This window comes from Oncorhynchus gorbuscha, linkage group LG07, assembly GCF_021184085.1.
Source record: "Oncorhynchus gorbuscha isolate QuinsamMale2020 ecotype Even-year linkage group LG07, OgorEven_v1.0, whole genome shotgun sequence".
NCBI lineage: Eukaryota > Metazoa > Chordata > Actinopteri > Salmoniformes > Salmonidae > Oncorhynchus > Oncorhynchus gorbuscha.
Window position 1 is genome coordinate 1,297,691 of NC_060179.1, and position 19,989 is coordinate 1,317,679.

At 48.9% G+C, this 19,989-nt stretch overlaps 1 long non-coding RNA gene across 1 annotated transcript; it reads left to right on the top strand.

Moving 5' to 3' along the window:
- Positions 1 to 265: 265 nt before the first annotated feature.
- On the top strand, positions 266 to 18,804 carry LOC124039432. Its single transcript, XR_006839573.1, has 3 exons — positions 266 to 643; positions 6,932 to 7,005; positions 18,747 to 18,804. It is a non-coding gene; the product is annotated as an uncharacterized LOC124039432 (long non-coding RNA).
- The last annotated feature ends 1,185 nt before the right edge of the window (positions 18,805 to 19,989 follow it).

Genomic DNA, 19,989 nt, shown 5'->3' on the forward strand with positions numbered 1-19,989 from the left:
AGACAGTTTATACCTGAGGGCCTGGATCAGAGACAACATAATATTCTCTGTCACTAAGAGACAGTTTATACCTGAGGGCCTGGATCAGAGACAACATAATATTCTCTGTCACTCAGTTTATACCTGAGGGCCTGGATCAGAGTCACTAAGAGACAGTTTATACCTGAGGGCCTGGATCAGAGACAACATAATATTCTCTGTCACTAAGAGACAGTTTATACCTGAGGGCCTGGACAACAACATAATATTCTCTGTCACTAAGAGACAGTTTATACCTGAGGGCCTGGATCAGAGACAACATAATATTCTCTGTCACTAAGAGACAGTTTATACCTGAGGGCCTGGATCAGAGACAACATAATATTCTCTGTCACTAAGAGACAGTTTATACCTGAGGGCCTGGATCAGAGACAACATAATATTCTCTGTCACTAAGAGACAGTTTATACCTGAGGGCCTGGATCAGAGACAACATAATATTCTCTGTCACTAAGAGACAGTTTATACCTGAGGGCCTGGATCAGAGACAACATAATATTCTCTGTCACTAAGAGACAGTTTATACCTGAGGGCCTGGATCAGAGACAACATAATATTCTCTGTCACTAAGAGACAGTTTATACCTGAGGGCCTGGATCATAAGGTAAGAGACAACATAATATTCTCTGTCACTAAGAGACAGTTTATACCTGAGGGCCTGGATCAGAGACAACATAATATTCTCTGTCACTAAGAGACAGTTTATACCTGAGGGCCTGGATCAGAGACAACATAATATTCTCTGTCACTAAGAGACAGTTTATACCTGAGGGCCTGGATCAGAAGGTAATCGACAACGTAGTACTCTCTCATTCGCGAGCTGCTCAGTGACGTGAGCCTACCAAACAAGCTAAATGCCTTCTATGCTCACTTTGAGGCAAACAACACTTAACCATGCATGAGAGCACCAGCTGTTCCAGACGACGATGTGATCACACTCTCCGTAGCCGATGTGAGTAAGACTTTTAAACAGTTCAACATTCACAAGGCCTCAGGGCCAGACGGATTACCTGGACTCCTACTCAGAGCATACGCTGACCAGCTGGCAATGTCTTCTCTGACATTTTCAACCTCTCCCTGACCCAGTCTGCAATACCAACATGTTTCAAGCAGAGCACCATCCCTGTGCCAAAAGAACACCAAGGTAACCTGCCTGAATTATAGTTCCGTAGCACTCTGTAGTCATGAAGGGCTTTGAAAGGCTGGTCATGGCTCACATCAGCACCATCATCCTAGCCACCCTGGGCCCACAACGCTGATGCTCATCACAAGGGGCCCCCCAGGGGTGCATTCTTAGTCCCCTCTTGTACTCCCTGTTCACCCACGACTGTGTGGCCACGCACGACTCCAACACCATCATTAAGATTGCCGCCGACAGTGGTGATAGGTCTGATCACCGACAACGACGAGACAGCCTATAGGGAGGAGGGAGGAGACCTGGTGGTAGGGCCTGATCACCAACAATGATGAGACGGCCTACAGGGAGGAGGGAGGAGACCTGGTGATAGGGCCTGATCACCGACAGGGAGGAGACAGCCTACAGGGAGGAGGGAGGAGACCTGGTGATAGGGCCTGATCACCAAGAATTATGAGATGGCCTACAGGGAGGAGGGAGGAGACGGCCTATAGGGAGGAGGGAGGAGACCTGGTGATAGGGCCTGATCACCAAGAATTGAGATGGCCTACAGGGAGGAGGGAGGAGACGGCCTACAGGGAGGAGGGAGGAGACGGCCTACAGGGAGGAGGGAGGAGACGGCCTACAGGGAGGAGGGAGGAGACGGCCTACAGGGAGGAGGGAGGAGACGGCCTACAGGGAGGAGGGAGGAGAGGCCTACAGGGAGGAGGGAGGAGACGGCCTACAGGGAGGAGGGAGGAGACGGCCTACAGGGAGGAGGGAGGAGACGGCCTACAGGGAGGAGGGAGGAGACGGCCTACAGGGAGGAGGGAGGAGACGGCCTACAGGGAGGAGGGAGGAGACGGCCTATAGGGAGGAGGGAGGAGACCTGGTGGTAGGGCTCATCACCGACAACAATGACACAGCCTATAAGGAGGAGGGAGGAGACAGCCTACAGGGAGGAGGGAGGAGACCTGGTGGTAGGGCTCATCACCGACAACAATGACACAGCCTATAAGGAGGAGGGAGGAGACAGCCTACAGGGAGGAGGGAGGAGACCTGGTGGTAGAGGCCTGATCACCAACAACAATGACACAGCCTATAAGGAGGAGGGAGGAGACAGCCTACAGGGAGGAGGGAGGAGACAGCCTACAGGGAGGAGGGAGGAGACAGCCTACAGGGAGGAGGGAGGAGACAGCCTACAGGGAGGAGGGAGGAGACAGCCTACAGGGAGGAGGGAGGAGACAGCCTACAGGGAGGAGGGAGGAGACAGCCTACAGGGAGGAGGGAGGAGACGGCCTACAGGGAGGAGGAGGAGACGGCCTACAGGGAGGAGGGAGGAGACGGCCTACAGGGAGGAGGGAGGAGACGGCCTACAGGGAGGAGGGAGGAGACGGCCTACAGGGAGGAGGGAGGAGACGGCCTACAGGGAGGAGGGAGGAGACGGCCTACAGGGAGGAGGGAGGAGACGGCCTATAGGGAGGAGGGAGGAGACCTGGTGGTAGGGCTCATCACCGACAACAATGACACAGCCTATAAGGAGGAGGGAGGAGACAGCCTACAGGGAGGAGGGAGGAGACCTGGTGGTCAGGTCTCAGTTATCATTACTCAGTACTGGTACCCTGTGTATATAGTCTAGTTATCATTACTCAGTACTGGTACCCTGTGTATATAGTCTAGTTATCATTACTCAGTACTGGTACCCTGTGTATATAACCTAGTTATCATTACTCAGTACTGGTACCCTGTGTATATAACCTAGTTATCATTACTCAGTACTGGTACCCTGTGTATATAACCTAGTTATCATTACTCAGTACTGGTACCCTGTGTATATAACCTAGTTATCTTTACTCAGTACTGGTACCCTGTGTATATAACCTAGTTATCATTACTCAGTACTGGTACCCTGTGTATATAACCTAGTTATCATTACTCAGTACTGGTACCCTGTGTATATAACCTAGTTATCATTACTACTGGTACCCTGTGTAAATAACCTAGTTATCATTACAGTACTGGTACCCTGTGTATATAACCTAGTTATCATTACTCAGTACTGGTATGTGTATATAACCTAGTTATCATTACTCAGTACTGGTACCCTGTGTATATAACCTAGTTATCATTACTCAGTACTGGTACCCTGTGTATATAACCTAGTTATCATTACTCAGTTACATTTAAGTCATTTAGCAGACGCTCTTATCCAGAGCGACTTACAAATTGGTGCATTCACCTTATGACATCCAGTGGAACAGCCACTTTACAATAGTGCATCTAAATCTTTTAAGGGGGGTGAGAAGGATTACTTTATCCTATCCTAGGTATTCCTTAAAGAGGTGGGGTTTCAGGTGTCTCCAGAAGGTGGTGATTGACTCCGCTGTCCTGGCGTCGTGAGGGAGTTTGTTCCACCATTGGGGGGCCAGAGCAGCGAACAGTTTTGACTGGGCTGAGCGGGAACTGTACTTCCTCAGTGGTAGGGAGGCGAGCAGGCCAGAGGTGGATGAACGCAGTGCCCTTGTTTGGGTGTAGGGCCTGATCAGAGCCTGGAGGTACTGAGGTGCCGTTCCCCTCACAGCTCTGTAGGCAAGCACCATGGTCTTGTAGCGGATGCGAGCTTCAACTGGAAGCCAGTGGAGAGAGCGGAGGAGCGGGGTGACGTGAGAGAACTTGGGAAGGTTGAACACCAGACGGGCTGCGGCGTTCTGGATGAGTTGTAGGGGTTTAATGGCACAGGCAGGGAGCCCAGCCAACAGCGAGTTGCAGTAATCCAGACGGGAGATGACAAGTGCCTGGATTAGGACCTGCGCCGCTTCCTGTGTGAGGCAGGGTCGTACTCTGCGGATGTTGTAGAGCATGAACCTACAGGAACGGGCCACCGCCTTGATGTTAGTTGAGAACGACAGGGTGTTGTCCAGGATCACGCCAAGGTTCTTAGCGCTCTGGGAGGAGGACACAATGGGTTGTCAACCGTGATGGCGAGATCATGGAACGGGCAGTCCTTCCCGGGAGGAAGAGCAGCTCCGTCTTGCCGAGGTTGAGCTTGAGGTGGTGATCCGTCATCCACACTGATATGTCTGCCAGACATGCAGAGATGCGATTCGCCACCTGGTCATCAGAAGGGGGAAAGGAGAAGATTAATTGTGTGTCGTCTGCATAGCAATGATAGGAGAAACCATGTGAGGTTATGACAGAGCCAAGTGACTTGGTGTATAGCGAGAATAGGAGAGGGCCTAGAACAGAGCCCTGGGGGACACCAGTGGTGAGAGCGCGTGGTGAGGAGACAGATTCTCGCCACGCCACCTGGTAGGAGCGACCTGTCAGGTAGGACGCAATCCAAGCGTGGGCTGCGCCGGAGATGCCCAACTCGGAGAGGGTGGAGAGGAGGATCTGATGGTTCACAGTATCGAAGGCAGCCGATAGGTCTAGAAGGATGAGCGCAGAGGAGAGAGAGTTAGCTTTAGCAGTGCGGAGCGCCTCCGTGATACAGAGAAGAGCAGTCTCAGTTGAATGACTAGTCTTGAAACCTGACTGATTTGGATCAAGAAGGTCATTCTGAGAGAGATAGCGGGAGAGCTGGCCAAGGACGGCACGTTCAAGAGTTTTGGAGAGAAAAGAAAGAAGGGATACTGGTCTGTAGTTGTTGACATCGGAGGGATCGAGTGTAGGTTTTTTTCAGAAGGGGTGCAACTCTCGCTCTCTTGAAGACGGAAGGGACGTAGCCAGCGGTCAGGGATGAGTTGATGAGCGAGGTGAGGTAAGGGAGAAGGTCTCCGGAAATGGTCTGGAGAAGAGGAGGGGATAGGGTCAAGCGGGCAGGTTGTTGGGCGGCCGGCCGTCACAAGACGCGAGATTTCATCTGGAGAGAGAGGGAGAAAGAAGTCAGAGCACAGGGTAGGGCAGTGTGAGCAGAACCAGCGGTGTCGTTTGACTTAGCAAACGAGGATCGGATGTCGTCGACCTTTTCAAAATGGTTGACGAAGTCATCTGCAGAGAGGGAGGAGGGGGGATTCAGGAGGGAGGAGAAGGTGGCAAAGAGCTTCCTAGGGTTAGAGGCAGATGCTTGGAATTTAGAGTGGTAGAAAGTGGCTTTAGCAGCAGAGACAGAGGAGGAAAATGTAGAGAGGAGGGAGTGAAAGGATGCCAGGTCCGCAGGGAGGCGAGTTTTCCTCCATTTCCGCTCGGCTGCCCGGAGCCCTGTTCTGTGAGCTCGCAATGAGTCGTCGAGCCACGGAGCGGGAGGGGAGGACCGAGCCGGCCTGGAGGATAGGGGACATAGAGAGTCAAAGGATGCAGAAAGGGAGGAGAGGAGGGTTGAGGAGGCAGAATCAGGAGATAGGTTGGAGAAGGTTTGAGCAGAGGGAAGAGATAATAGGATGGAAGAGGAGAGAGTAGCGGGGGAGAGAGAGCGAAGGTTGGGACGGCGCGATACCACCGAGTAGGGGCAGTGTGGGAAGTGTTGGATGAGAGCGAGAGGTTAAAGGATACAAGGTAGTGGTCGGAGACTTGGAGGGGAGTTGCAATGAGGTTAGTGGAAGAACAGCATCTAGTAAAGATGAGATCGAGCGTATTGCCTGCTTTGTGAGTAGGGGGGGAAGGTGAGAGGGTGAGGTCAAAAGAGGAGAGGAGTGGAAAGAAGGAGGCAGAGAGGAATGAGTCAAAGGTAGACGTGGGGAGGTTAAAGTCGCCCAGAACTGTGAGAGGTGAGCCGTCCTCAGGAAAGGAGCTTATCAAGGCATCAAGCTCATTGATGAACTCTCCGAGGGAACCTGGAGGGCGATAAATGATAAGGATGTTAAGCTTGAAAGGGCTGGTAACTGTGACAGCATGGAATTCAAAGGAGGCGATAGACAGATGGGTAAGGGGAGAAAGAGAGAATGACCACTTGGGAGAGATGAGGATCCCGGTGCCACCACCCCGCTGACCAGAAGCTCTCGGGGTGTGCGAGAACACGTGGGCGGACGAAGAGAGAGCAGTAGGAGTAGCAGTGTTATCTGTGGTGATCCATGTTTCCGTCAGTGCCAAGAAGTCGAGGGACTGGAGGGAGGCATAGGCTGAGATGAACTCTGCCTTGTTGACCGCAGATCGGCAGTTCCAGAGGCTACCGGAGACCTGGAACTCCACGTGGGTCGTGCGCGCTGGGACCACCAGATTAGGGTGGTCGCGGCCACGCGGTGTGCAGCGTTTGTATGGTCTGTGCAGAGAGGAGAGAACAGGGATAAACAGACACATAGTTAACAGGCTACAGAAGAGGCTACGCTAATGCAAAGGAGATTGGAATGACAAGTGGACTACACGTCTCGAATGTTCAGAAAGTTAAGCTTACGTAGCAAGAATCTTATTGACTAAAATGATTAAAATGATACAGTACTGCTGAAGTAGGCAGTACTGTATAGTCTAGTTATCATTACTCAGTACTGATACCCTGTGTATATAACCTAGTTATCATTACTCAGTACTGGTACCCTGTGTATATAACCTAGTTATCATTACTCAGTACTGGTACCCTGTGTATATAAGCTGCTCCCTCAGTCAAATGTGTCTGTTCCCTCGTACGTCTCTGTCTCAGTCATAGTAAGGCTAACAATGTGATTATTCTGTTCCCTCGTACATCTCTGTCTCAGTCATAGTAAGGCTAACAATGTGATTATTCTGTTCCCTCGTACATCTCTGTCTCAGTCATAGTAAGGCTAACAATGTGATTATTCTGTTCCCTCGTACATCTCTGTCTCAGTCATAGTAAGGCTAACAATGTGATTATTCTGTTGTTTTCAGTTGCTGGAGCCCTTTGGGAGTGCAGGCAACTCTCTGTCCAGCAGCTGTCAATCAATAGACCAAGCATTGGACAGGTGAGACCCTTACTTCTCTGCGATATGAAACATCTATGTATGTAAATTAGTTATGTTTGTTGTCAATAATGTGGAGTGTGTATGATGTTACTTACCCTACATTATTCATCTCATATGCATATGTATATACTGTACTCTACAACATCGACTGCATCCTTATGTAACACATGTATCACTAGCCACTTTAACTATGCCACTTTGTTTACTTTGTCTACACACTCATCTCATATGTATATACTGTAATCGATACTCTACTGTATGCTGCTCTGTACCATCACTCATTCAAACATGTACATGTTCCTTATCCCCTTACACTGTGTATAAGACAGTAGTTTTTTTTGGAATTGTTAGTTAGATTACTTGTTGGTTATCACTGCATTGTCGGAACTAGAAGCACAAGCATTTCGCTACACTCGCATTAACATCTGCTAACCATGTGTATGTGACAAATAAAATTTGATTTGATTTGATTATACTGTTCAGAAACACATGAGGAGGTAGGGAGGAGGAGTGGGCGAGGGGAGGAGGGGAGGAGGCTGGAGAGAGAGGGGGGACGACGACGAGGAGGAGGGGGGTGGGGAGAAGGAGAGGAAGAGCTCTAAAGGGCAGAGGGAGAGAGCAGGACCAGTCTATTAACTAGAGTCTGTTGACTGACTGGTTAGTAGACTGATCTGTTGACTGACTGGTTAGTAGACTGATCTGTTGACTGACTGGTTAGTAGACTGATCTGTTGACTGACTGGTTAGTAGACTGATCTGTTGACTGTCTGGTTAGTAGACTGATCTGTTGACTGTCTGGTTAGTAGACTGATCTGTTGACTGACTGGTTAGTAGACTGATCTGTTGACTCTGGTTAGTAGACTGATCTGTTGACTGTCTGGTTAGTAGACTGATCTGTTGACTGACTGGTTAGTAGACTGATCTGTTGACTGTCTGGTTCTGTTGACTGTCTGACTGTCTAGACTGATCTGTTGACTGACTGGTTAGACTGATCTGACTGGTTAGTAGACTGATCTGTTGACTGTCTGGTTAGTAGACTGATCTGTTGACTGACTGGTTAGTAGACTGATCTGTTGACTGTCTGGTTAGTAGACTGATCTGTTGACTGTCTGGTTAGTAGACTGATCTGTTGACAGACTGAATATTGACTTTGACCATTATATAGTGTCCAGACCGCTCGTCCGCGTGCACCATCGCACGCACGTTGATTTTGTCAACCGACACCAGAAGCGATCAGGACATGCAGGTTAAAATATCAAAACGAACTCTGAACCAATTATATTAATTAGAGGCAGGTCGAAAAGCATTAAACATTTATGGCAATTTAGCTAGCTAGCTTGCTGTTGCTAGCTAATATGTCCTGGGATATAAACATTGGGTTGTTATTTGACCTGAAATGCACAAGGTCCTCTACTCTGCCAATTAATCCACAGATAAAAGGGTAAACAAAGTTTACTAGAAACAATCTCTCCTCCTTCAGGCTTCTTCTTCTTTGGACTTTATATGGCGGTTTGCAACCAACTTTAAGGTGCATTACCACCACCAACTGGACTGGAGTGTAGACCTCAGTTAATCTTTCAATCACCCACGTGGGTCTATGCTCCTAAAAATCAATGAGGAGTTGGGAGAGGCAGGACTTGCAGTGTGTCGAGCGTCACAAATAGAACCAAGTTTGGGACACGAGCGGTGTGGCCAGCATGTTACTGAGAGAGAGAGACCGAGAGAGACCGAGAGAGACCGAGAGAGACCGAGAGAGACCGAGAGAGACCGACAGAGACCGACAGAGACCGACAGAGACCGACAGAGACCGACAGAGACCGACAGAGACCGACAGAGACCGACAGAGACCGAGAGAGACCGAGAGAGACCGAGAGAGACCGAGAGAGACCGAGAGAGAGAGACCGACAGAGAGAGACCGACAGAGAGAGACCGACAGAGAGAGACCGACAGAGAGAGACCGACAGAGAGAGACCGACAGAGAGAGACCGACAGAGAGAGACCGACAGAGAGAGACCGACAGAGAGAGACCGACAGAGAGAGACCGACAGAGAGAGACCGACAGAGAGAGACCGACAGAGAGAGACCGACAGAGAGAGACCGACAGAGAGAGACCGACAGAGAGAGACAGACAGAGAGAGACAGACAGAGAGAGACAGAGAGAGACAGAGAGAGACAGAGAGAGAGGGAGGGAAACTGCTCTACCTACACAAGTGTTATCTAGACAGGGGAACAATGACAGGATACGTTGCTGGAACTTTCCCCTCCAGTGGGCGCCGTGCCCTCTCATCCTGGGTCTCGTCTGCCTCACGACACACTGGTTCAGACACACACACACAGCGTTAGATGTGTGTTTCCGGACATATTCAATCTCTCCCTATCCCAGTCTGCTGTCCCCACTTGCTTCAAGATGTCCACCATTGTTCCTGTACCCAAGAAAGCAAAGGTAACTGATCTAAACGACTACCGCCCCGTAGCACTCACTTCCGTCATCATGAAGTGCTTTGAGAGACTAGTCAAGGACCATATCACCTCCACCCTACCTGACACCCTAGACCCACTCCAATTTGCTTACCGCCCAAATAGGTCCACAGACGACGCAATCGCAACCACACTGCACACTGCCCTAACCCATCTGGACAAGAGGAATACCTATGTGAGAATGCTGTTCAACTACAGCTCGGCATTTAACACCATAGTACCCTCCAAACTCGTCATCAAGCTCCAGACCCTGGGTCTCGACCCCGCCCTGTGCAACTGGGTACTGGACTTCCTGACGGGCCGCCCCCAGGTGGTGAGGGTAGGCAACAACATCTCCACCCCGCTGATCCTCAACACTGGGGCCCCACAAGGGTGCGTTCTCAGCCCTCTCCTGTACTCCCTGTTCACTCATGGCTGCATGGCCATGCACGCCTCCAACTCAATCAAGTTTGCGGACGACACTACAGCATGATTACCAACAACGACGAGATCATTACTCAGTGGCGGAGTGGTTCCTGGAAAATAACCTCTTCCTTGACGTCAACCAGAATAAAGGGACTGATCGTGGACTTCAGGAGACAGCAGAGGGAGCATGACCCCATCCACATCAACAGGGCCGTAGTGGACAAGGTGGTAACCTACACTGGCAGTCTGAAATGTTCCATCCACACAGACATGGTGAAGATGGCACAACAGCGCCTCTTCAACCTCAGGAGGCTTTAAGAAATTCAGCTTGGCCCCTAAGATCCTCTCAAACTTCTACAGATAAACCAATGAGCGCATCCTGTCGGGCTGTATCACCCATAACGCACTTTCATCCCTAAAGCCAACACATCATTTGGCCGCCTTTCGTTCCAGTACTCTGCTGCCTGTGACTGGAACGAATTGCAAAAATCGCTGAAGTTAGAGACTTTTATCTCCCTCACCAACTTCAAACATCAGCTATCCGAGCAGCTAACCGATCGCTGCAGCTGTACATAGTCTATAGGTAAATAGCCCACCCATTTTCACCTACCTCATTCCCATACTGTTTTTTATACTGTTTTTATTTATTTATTTTTCTGCTCTTTTGCACACCAATATCTCTACCTGTACATGACCATCTGATCATTTATCACTCCAGTGTTAATCTGCAAAACTGTATTATTCGCCTACCTCCTCATGCCTTTTGCACACATTGTATATAGACTGCCCATTTTTTTTCTACTGTGTTATTGACTTGTTAATTGTTTATTCCATGTGTAACTCTGTGTTGTCTGTTCACACTGCTATGCTTTTATCTTGGCCAGGTCGCAGTTGCAAATGAGAACTTGTTCTCAACTAGCCTACCTGGTTAAATAAAGGTGAAAAAAAAAAAATCACTGCTTGGTACGGCAATTAAACCGTCCGCAGCTGCAGGGCTCTCCAGGGGCTGGTGCTGTCTACAGTATAGCACCTAGTGTCAAGATTAGAGAATATTTGTAAATAAGGTATTTCTGTTTTTCATTTTTAATACATTTGCAAAAATGTTAACCTGTTTTCTCTTTGTTATTATGGGGTATTGTGATGTCATTATGGGGTATTGTGTTGTCATTATGGGGTATTGTAAGTCGCTCTGGATAAGAGCGTCTGCTAAATGACTTAAATGTAAATGTATTGTGATGTCATTATAGGGTATTGTGATGTCATTATGGGGTATTGTGATGTCATTATGGGGTATTGTGATGTCATTATGGGGTATTGTGATGTCATTATGGGGTATTGTGATGTCATTATGGGGTATTGTTTGTAGATCGATGAGGATTTAATTTAATTGAACCCATTTCAGAATAAGTCCGTAAGGTAATAAAATGTGGAAAAAGGGAAGAGGTCTGAATCCTTTCCAAATGCACTGTTCCTTTAAAGTTTTCACACCACATTGTGTTACAGCCTGAATTTAAAATGGATTACGTTGTTTTTTTTCTCACCTATCTACACGCAATACCCCATAATGACGTTTCTCTTCTCTCTCTCTCTATCGTTTTTCTTCACTCTCGTTTCTCTTGCTCTCGTTTTTTGGTTTCTCTCAAAATGTTTGCAAATTGATTGAAAATAAAATACAGAAATAATCTAGCTGACATAAGTATTTATACCCCTGAATCAATACATTATAGAATCCCCTTGGGCAGCGATTAGAGCTGTGAGTTTTCTGGGTAAGTCTCTAAGCGTTTTCCACTCCAGGACTGTACAATATTTGCCCCTGGTTCTTTTCTAAATTCTTCATTCTTTCAAGTTGCCTGTGCTTCATGTCTCAGTGTCTGGTGGAAAGCAGACTGAACCAGGTTTTCCTCTGCCTGTGCTTCATGTCTCAGTGTCTGGTGGAATGCAGACTGAACCAGGTTTTCCTCTGCCTGTGCTTCATGTCTCAGTGTCTGGTGGAAAGCAGACTGAACCAGGTTTTCCTCTGCCTGTGCTTCATGTCTCAGTGTCTGGTGGAAAGCAGACTGAACCAGGTTTTCCTCTGCCTGTGCTTCATGTCTCAGTGTCTGGTGGAAAGCAGACTGAACCAGGTTTTCCTCTGCCTGTGCTTCATGTCTCAGTGTCTGGTGGAAAGCAGACTGAACCAGGTTTTCCTCTGCCTGTGCTTCATGTCTCAGTGTCTGGTGGAAAGCAGACTGAACCAGGTTTTCCTCTGCCTGTGCTTCATGTCTCAGTGTCTGGTGGAAAGCAGACTGAACCAGGTTTTCCTCTGCCTGTGCTTCATGTCTCAGTGTCTGGTGGAAAGCAGACTGAACCAGGGTTTTCCTCTGCCTGTGCTTCATGTCTCAGTGTCTGGTGGAAAGCAGACTGAACCAGGTTTTCCTCTGCCTGTGCTTCATGTCTCAGTGTCTGGTGGAAAGCAGACTGAACCAGGTTTTCCTCTGCCTGTGCTTCATGTCTCAGTGTCTGGTGGAAAGCAGACTGAACCAGGTTTTCCTCTGCCTGTGCTTCATGTCTCAGTGTCTGGTGGAAAGCAGACTGAACCAGGTTTTCCTCTGCCTGTGCTTCATGTCTCAGTGTCTGGTGGAAAGCAGACTGAACCAGGTTTTCCTCTGCCTGTGCTTCATGTCTCAGTGTCTGGTGGAAAGCAGACTGAACCAGGTTTTCCTCTGCCTGTGCTTCATGTCTCAGTGTCTGGTGGAAAGCAGACTGAACCAGGTTTTCCTCTGCCTGTGCTTCATGTCTCAGTGTCTGGTGGAAAGCAGACTGAACCAGGTTTTCCTCTGCCTGTGCTTCATGTCTCAGTGTCTGGTGGAAAGCAGACTGAACCAGGTTTTCCTCTGCCTGTGCTTCATGTCTCAGTGTCTGGTGGAAAGCAGACTGAACCAGGTTTTCCTCTGCCTGTGCTTCATGTCTCAGTGTCTGGTGGAAAGCAGACTGAACCAGGTTTTCCTCTGCCTGTGCTTCATGTCTCAGTGTCTGGTGGAAAGCAGACTGAACCAGGTTTTCCTCTGCCTGTGCTTCATGTCTCAGTGTCTGGTGGAAAGCAGACTGAACCAGGTTTTCCTCTGCCTGTGCTTCATGTCTCAGTGTCTGGTGGAAAGCAGACTGAACCAGGTTTTCCTCTGCCTGTGCTTCATGTCTCAGTGTCTGGTGGAAAGCAGACTGAACCAGGTTTTCCTCTGCCTGTGCTTCATGTCTCAGTGTCTGGTGGAAAGCAGACTGAACCAGGTTTTCCTCTGCCTGTGCTTCATGTCTCAGTGTCTGGTGGAAAGCAGACTGAACCAGGTTTTCCTCTGCCTGTGCTTCATGTCTCAGTGTCTGGTGGAAAGCAGACTGAACCAGGTTTTCCTCTGCCTGTGCTTCATGTCTCAGTGTCTGGTGGAAAGCAGACTGAACCAGGTTTTCCTCTGCCTGTGCTTCATGTCTCAGTGTCTGGTGGAAAGCAGACTGAACCAGGTTTTCCTCTGCCTGTGCTTCATGTCTCAGTGTCTGGTGGAAAGCAGACTGAACCAGGTTTTCCTCTGCCTGTGCTTCATGTCTCAGTGTCTGGTGGAAAGCAGACTGAACCAGGTTTTCCTCTGCCTGTGCTTCATGTCTCAGTGTCTGGTGGAAAGCAGACTGAACCAGGTTTTCCTCTGCCTGTGCTTCATGTCTCAGTGTCTGGTGGAAAGCAGACTGAACCAGGTTTTCCTCTGCCTGTGCTTCATGTCTCAGTGTCTGGTGGAAAGCAGACTGAACCAGGTTTTCCTCTGCCTGTGCTTCATGTCTCAGTGTCTGGTGGAAAGCAGACTGAACCAGGTTTTCCTCTGCCTGTGCTTCATGTCTCAGTGTCTGGTGGAAAGCAGACTGAACCAGGTTTTCCTCTGCCTGTGCTTCATGTCTCAGTGTCTGGTGGAAAGCAGACTGAACCAGGTTTTCCTCTGCCTGTGCTTCATGTCTCAGTGTCTGGTGGAAAGCAGACTGAACCAGGTTTTCCTCTGCCTGTGCTTCATGTCTCAGTGTCTGGTGGAAAGCAGACTGAACCAGGTTTTCCTCTGCCTGTGCTTCATGTCTCAGTGTCTGGTGGAAAGCAGACTGAACCAGGTTTTCCTCTGCCTGTGCTTCATGTCTCAGTGTCTGGTGGAAAGCAGACTGAACCAGGTTTTCCTCTGCCTGTGCTTCATGTCTCAGTGTCTGGTGGAAAGCAGACTGAACCAGGTTTTCCTCTGCCTGTGCTTCATGTCTCAGTGTCTGGTGGAAAGCAGACTGAACCAGGTTTTCCTCTGCCTGTGCTTCATGTCTCAGTGTCTGGTGGAAAGCAGACTGAACCAGGTTTTCCTCTGCCTGTGCTTCATGTCTCAGTGTCTGGTGGAAAGCAGACTGAACCAGGTTTTCCTCTGCCTGTGCTTCATGTCTCAGTGTCTGGTGGAAAGCAGACTGAACCAGGTTTTCCTCTGCCTGTGCTTCATGTCTCAGTGTCTGGTGGAAAGCAGACTGAACCAGGTTTTCCTCTGCCTGTGCTTCATGTCTCAGTGTCTGGTGGAAAGCAGACTGAACCAGGTTTTCCTCTGCCTGTGCTTCATGTCTCAGTGTCTGGTGGAAAGCAGACTGAACCAGGTTTTCCTCTGCCTGTGCTTCATGTCTCAGTGTCTGGTGGAAAGCAGACTGAACCAGGTTTTCCTCTGCCTGTGCTTCATGTCTCAGTGTCTGGTGGAAAGCAGACTGAACCAGGTTTTCCTCTGCCTGTGCTTCATGTCTCAGTGTCTGGTGGAAAGCAGACTGAACCAGGTTTTCCTCTGCCTGTGCTTCATGTCTCAGTGTCTGGTGGAAAGCAAGCCATTTTCCTCTGCCTGTGCTTCACTCAGTGTCTGGTGGAACGAACAGGTTTTCCTCTCCTGTGCTTCATGTCTCAGTGTCTGGTGGATACCAGACTGAACCAGGTTTTCACTCCCTGTGCCATGTCTCAGTGTCTGGTGGAACGCAGACTCCTCTGCCTGTGCTTCATGTCTCAGTGTCTGGTGGAAAGCAGACTGAACCAGGTTTTCCCTTACCCATAACGCATGTCTCAGTGTCTGGTGGAAACCCATAACCAGGTTTTCCTCTGCCTCCATGTCTCAGTGTCTGGTGGAACGCAGACTGAACCAGGTTTTCCCATAACGTGCTTCACTCAGTGTCCAGACTGAACCAGGTTTTCCTCCATACCCATGTCTGGTGGAAAGCAGACTGATACCCATAACGTTCCATTCCATAACGCACCAGGTCCTGCCTGTGCTTCATAACTCAGTGTCTGGTGGATACCAGGTTTTCCTCTGCCTGTGCTTCATGAACCTCTGCCTGTGCTTCATGTCTCAGTGTCTGGTGGAAAGCACTCTGCCTGTGCTTCATACCTCAGTGTCTGGTGGAAAGCAGACTGAACCAGGTTTTCCTCTGCCTGTGCTTCATGTCTCAGTGTCTGGTGGAAACCAGACTGAACCAGGTTTTCCTCTGCCTGTGCTTCATACCCAGTGTCTGGTGGAACAGACTGATACCCAGGTTTTCCTCTACCTAACGCTTCATGTCCATAACGCACTCTCCATACCCAAACGCACCAGGTTTTCCTCCCATAACGTCTCAGTGTCTCCCATAACGCACTCCTCTCCCTAACGTGCTCCCCCTCCCATAACGTCCAGTGTCCCATAACGCACTGGATAACGCAGACCCCAGGCACTCTGCCTCCATGTCTCAGTAACGCAGACTCCTCCCATAACGCTGCCTCCTGCTTCATAACCAGTGTCCCATAAAGCAGACTGAACCCTCCCTAACTGCCTGTGCTTCATGTCTCAGTGTCTGGTGGAAAGCAGACCCTGAACCATACCCTGTGCTTCATGTCTCAGTGTCTGGTACCCATAACCAGGTTTTCCCTGCCTGTGCCATACCTCAGTGTCTAAAGCAGACTGAACCATACCTCATGTGCTTCATGTCTCAGTGTCTGGTGGAAAGCAGACTCCATACAGTGTCTGGTGGAAAGCATAACGCCTGTGGTTAACCCACCATACCCATAACGCACTCCCTCCATACCCATAACGCACTCCCTCCATACCCATAACGCACTCCCTCCATACCCATAACGCACTCCCACCATACCCATAACGCACTCCCTCCATACCCATAACGCACTCCCTCCATACCCATAACGCACTCCCTCCCATAACGCACTCCCTCCCATAACGCACTCCCTCCCATAACGCACTCCCTCCCATAACGCACTCCCTCCCATAACGCACTCCCTCCCATAACGCACTCCCTCCCATAACGCACTCCCTCCATACCCATAACGCACTCCCACCATACCCATAACGCACTCCCTCCATACCCATAACGCACTCCTCCATACCCATAACGCACTCCCTCCATACCCATAACGCACTCCCTCCATACCCATAACGCACTCCTCCATACCCATAACGCACTCCCACATACCCATAACGCACTCCCTCATACCCATAACGCACTCCACCATACCCATAACGCACTCCCACCATACCCATAACGCACTCCCACCATACCCATAACGCACTCCCTCCATACCCATAACGCACTCCCTCCATACCCATAACGCACTCCCTCCATACCCATAACGCACTCCCTCCATACCCATAACGCACTCCCTCCATACCCATAACGCACTCCCTCCATACCCATAACGCACTCCCTCCATACCCATAACGCACTCCCTCCATACCCAAATTATGTGACATGTTAAGGGAATATAAACATGAATGTAAACATTCTAAAAACATTATTCCACTTTGACATTTAATCCATTTTAAATTCGGCCTGTTTATTTTATATTTTATTTAACCTTTATTTAAACTAGGCAAGTCAGGGCGGCAGGTAGCCTAGTGGTTAGAGGCAGGTAGCCTAGTGGTTAGAGCGTTGGGTCAGTAACCAGCAGGTAGCCTAGTGGTTAGAGCAGGTAGCCTAGTGGTTAGATCGTTGGGCCAGTAACCAGCAGGTAGACTAGTGGTTAGAGTGTTGCGCCAGTAACCAGCAGGTAGCCTAGTGGTTAGAGCATTGTGGTTAGAGTGTTGGGCCAGTAACCAGCAGGTAGCCTAGTGGTTAGGCAGGTTGTGGTTAGAGTGTTGGGCAGTAACCAGCAGGTAGCCTAGTGGAGCATTGGGCCAGTAACCAGCAGGTAGCCTAGTGGTTAGAGCATTGGACCAGTAACCAACAGGTAGCCTAGTGGTTAGAGCATTGGACCAGTAACCAGCAGGTAGCCTAGTGGTTAGAGCATTGAACCAGTAACCAGCAGGCAGCCTAGTGGTTAGAGCATTGGACCAGTAACCAGCAGGAAGCCTAGTGGTTAGAGCGGGCCAGTAACCAGCAGGTAGACTAGTAACCAGCAGGAAGCCTAGTGGTTAGAGCTTTGGACCAGTAACCAGCAGGTAGCCTAGTTGTTAGTGTTGGGCCAGTAACCAGCAGGTAGCCTAGTTGTTAGAGCGTTGGGCCAGTAACCAGCAGGTAGCCTAGTGGTTAGAGCGTTGGGCCAGTAACCAGCAGGTAGCCTAGTGGTTAGAGCGTTGGGCCAGTAACCAGCAGGTAGCCTAGTGGTTAGAGCGTTGGGCCAGTAACCAGCAGGTAGCCTAGTGGTTAGAGCAGGTAGCCTAGTGGTTAGAGCGTTGGGCCAGTAACCAGCAGGTAGCCTAGTGGATAGAGCAGGTAGCCTAGTGGTTAGAGCGTTGGGCCAGTAACCAGCAGGTAGCCCAGTGGTTAGAGCAGGTAGCCTAGTGGTTAGATCGTTGGACTTGTAACCAAAAGGTTGCTGGATTGAATCCCCGAGCTGACAAAATCTGTCGTTCTGCCCCTGAACAAGGCAGTTAACCCACTGTTCCCCGGTAGGCCATCATTGTAAATGAGAATTTGTTCTTAACGGACTTGCCTAGTTGTAAAAGTTGTACCCACACCGGCCAAACCAGGACAACGCTGGGCCAATTGTGCGCCGCTCTATGGGACTCCCAATCACGGCCGGTTGTGATACAGCCTGGATTCGAACCAGGGTGTCTGTAGTGACGCCTCTAGCACTGTGATGCAGCTGGTTAGACCGCTGCGACACTGGAGAGTCCAACAAAAAATGGAAAAAGTCAAAGGGTGGGCCAGTGAATACCTTCTGAAGGCACTGTATAATCTGCTTTATATTCAACAAAAGTGGAATTTTGAAATGCTTTCTAAATGTAGTAGCAATCAAATGGTAAACAACTGAGATTTCACCATTCTTACTAGTCATCATACGTAGTGACTGTACAAAATTGGCACCATTTCATATAACTGATGACAGAAAATGTTTTGCCCAGTGTAGAACTGGGACTGTTTTGGGAACATAGCTTTTATGATGTCCCCACCAGACTGTTATAAAATGTTCTGGGAACCTTTTTAAAGAGCAGAATACAAGTGTTATAAAACGTTCTGGGAACATCACCAGCAGGTATGTGTTATACAAACATTCCTCTAGTCATCAGCGCAACAGTTTTTTTCTTCTCATGAGAACATTTGCTGCGACCTAATGAATGTTCTGGGAAATTTCACATAACCAATTTAGTTTCTCTCGCTCTCATTTCTCTCTTGTGTTTCTCTCTCTCTCATTTCTCTCTCTTGTTTCTCTCTCTCTCATTTCTCTCTTGTTTCTCTCTCTCTCATTTCTCTCTCTTGTTTCTCTCGCTCTCATTTCTCTCTCTTGTTTCTCTCGCTTCATTTCTCCAGCTTGTTTCTCTCGCTTCATTTCTCTCTTTGTTTCTCTCGCTCTCATTTCTCTAGAGCTTGTTTCTCTCGCTCTCATTTCTCCTTGTTTCTCTCCACTCCTTTTTTCAGCCCTCCTTTTTCCCAGAACAACCGAGACAACAGCTATCTGAGCCTCAAACTATGAAGGACACCGAGTGGATATGGGTTCATTTGACCTTCCTTCTCAATGTGTAAATTGAGTGAATTTAAATTCTGGTCCTTTGTGGTTATATGATGTAATGATGTCTGACACTTTGTTTGTTGCTACTTTTCCCCAGGTCTCTCTTGTAAAATAGGTTTTTAATCTCTTGAGACTTCTTCGCACTCCCCAGGACTACCTGTCCATGTCTCCCAATCTCCTTGTCTCCCCATCTACCTCTCCTTGTCTCCCCCTCTCCTTGTCTCCCCATCTACCTCTTTCTCTCCCCATCTACCTCTCACTGTATCCTGCTTCTATATTCTCCTTGTTTTCCCCATCTAAATGTAGTAGCAATCTCAACTTGTTTCTCCATCTTACTAGTCTCTTGTCTCCCATCTATTTCTCCTTGTTTCCCCCATCTAGAACTCCTTTTGTCTCCCTCTTTATCTCCCCCACCATCTGTTATAAAATGTTCTGGGAACCATCTACCAGAATACTCCTTGTCTCCCCATCTTGTTCTCAAACTTGTCCTCTAGTCTCACCTCTCTTGTTTCTCCCCATTTACCTCTCCTTGTCTCCCATCTACCTCTCCTTTCTCCCCATTACCTCTCCTTGTCTCCCATCTCTCTCCTTGTTTCCCCTCTACCTCTCATTGTCTCCCCTCTCTCTCCTTGTCTCCCTCTATTTCTCCTTGTTCCTCTCGCTCTCATGTCTCTCTACCTCTCCTTGTTTCTCTCTACCTCATCCTTGTTTCTCTCTCTCTCTCCTTGTTGTCTCCCTCTACCTCTCCTTGTTTCTCTCCTCTCATTTCTCCCCTCTTGTTTCTCTGTCTTTCCCATCTCTTGTTTCTCTCGCTCTCATTTCTCTCCTTGTTTCTCTCGCTCTCATTTCTCTCTCTTGTTTCTCTCGCTCTCATTTCTCCCCTCTCCTTGTTTCTCTCGCTCTCATTTCTACCTCTCTTGTTTCTCTCCTCATTTCTCTCTTTGTTTCTCTCGCCTCATTTCTCTTGTTTCTCCTCATTTCCTCTCTTGTTTCTCCCGCATCTACTCATTTCTCCCCTCTTTCTCTCCATGTTTCCCTCTCCTTGTTTCTCTCCCATTTCTCTCCATGTTTCCCCATCTCCTCTCATTTCTCCCTCTTTCCTCTCTCATTTCTCCCCCTCCTTTCTCCCGCTCTATTTCTCTCTCTTGTCTC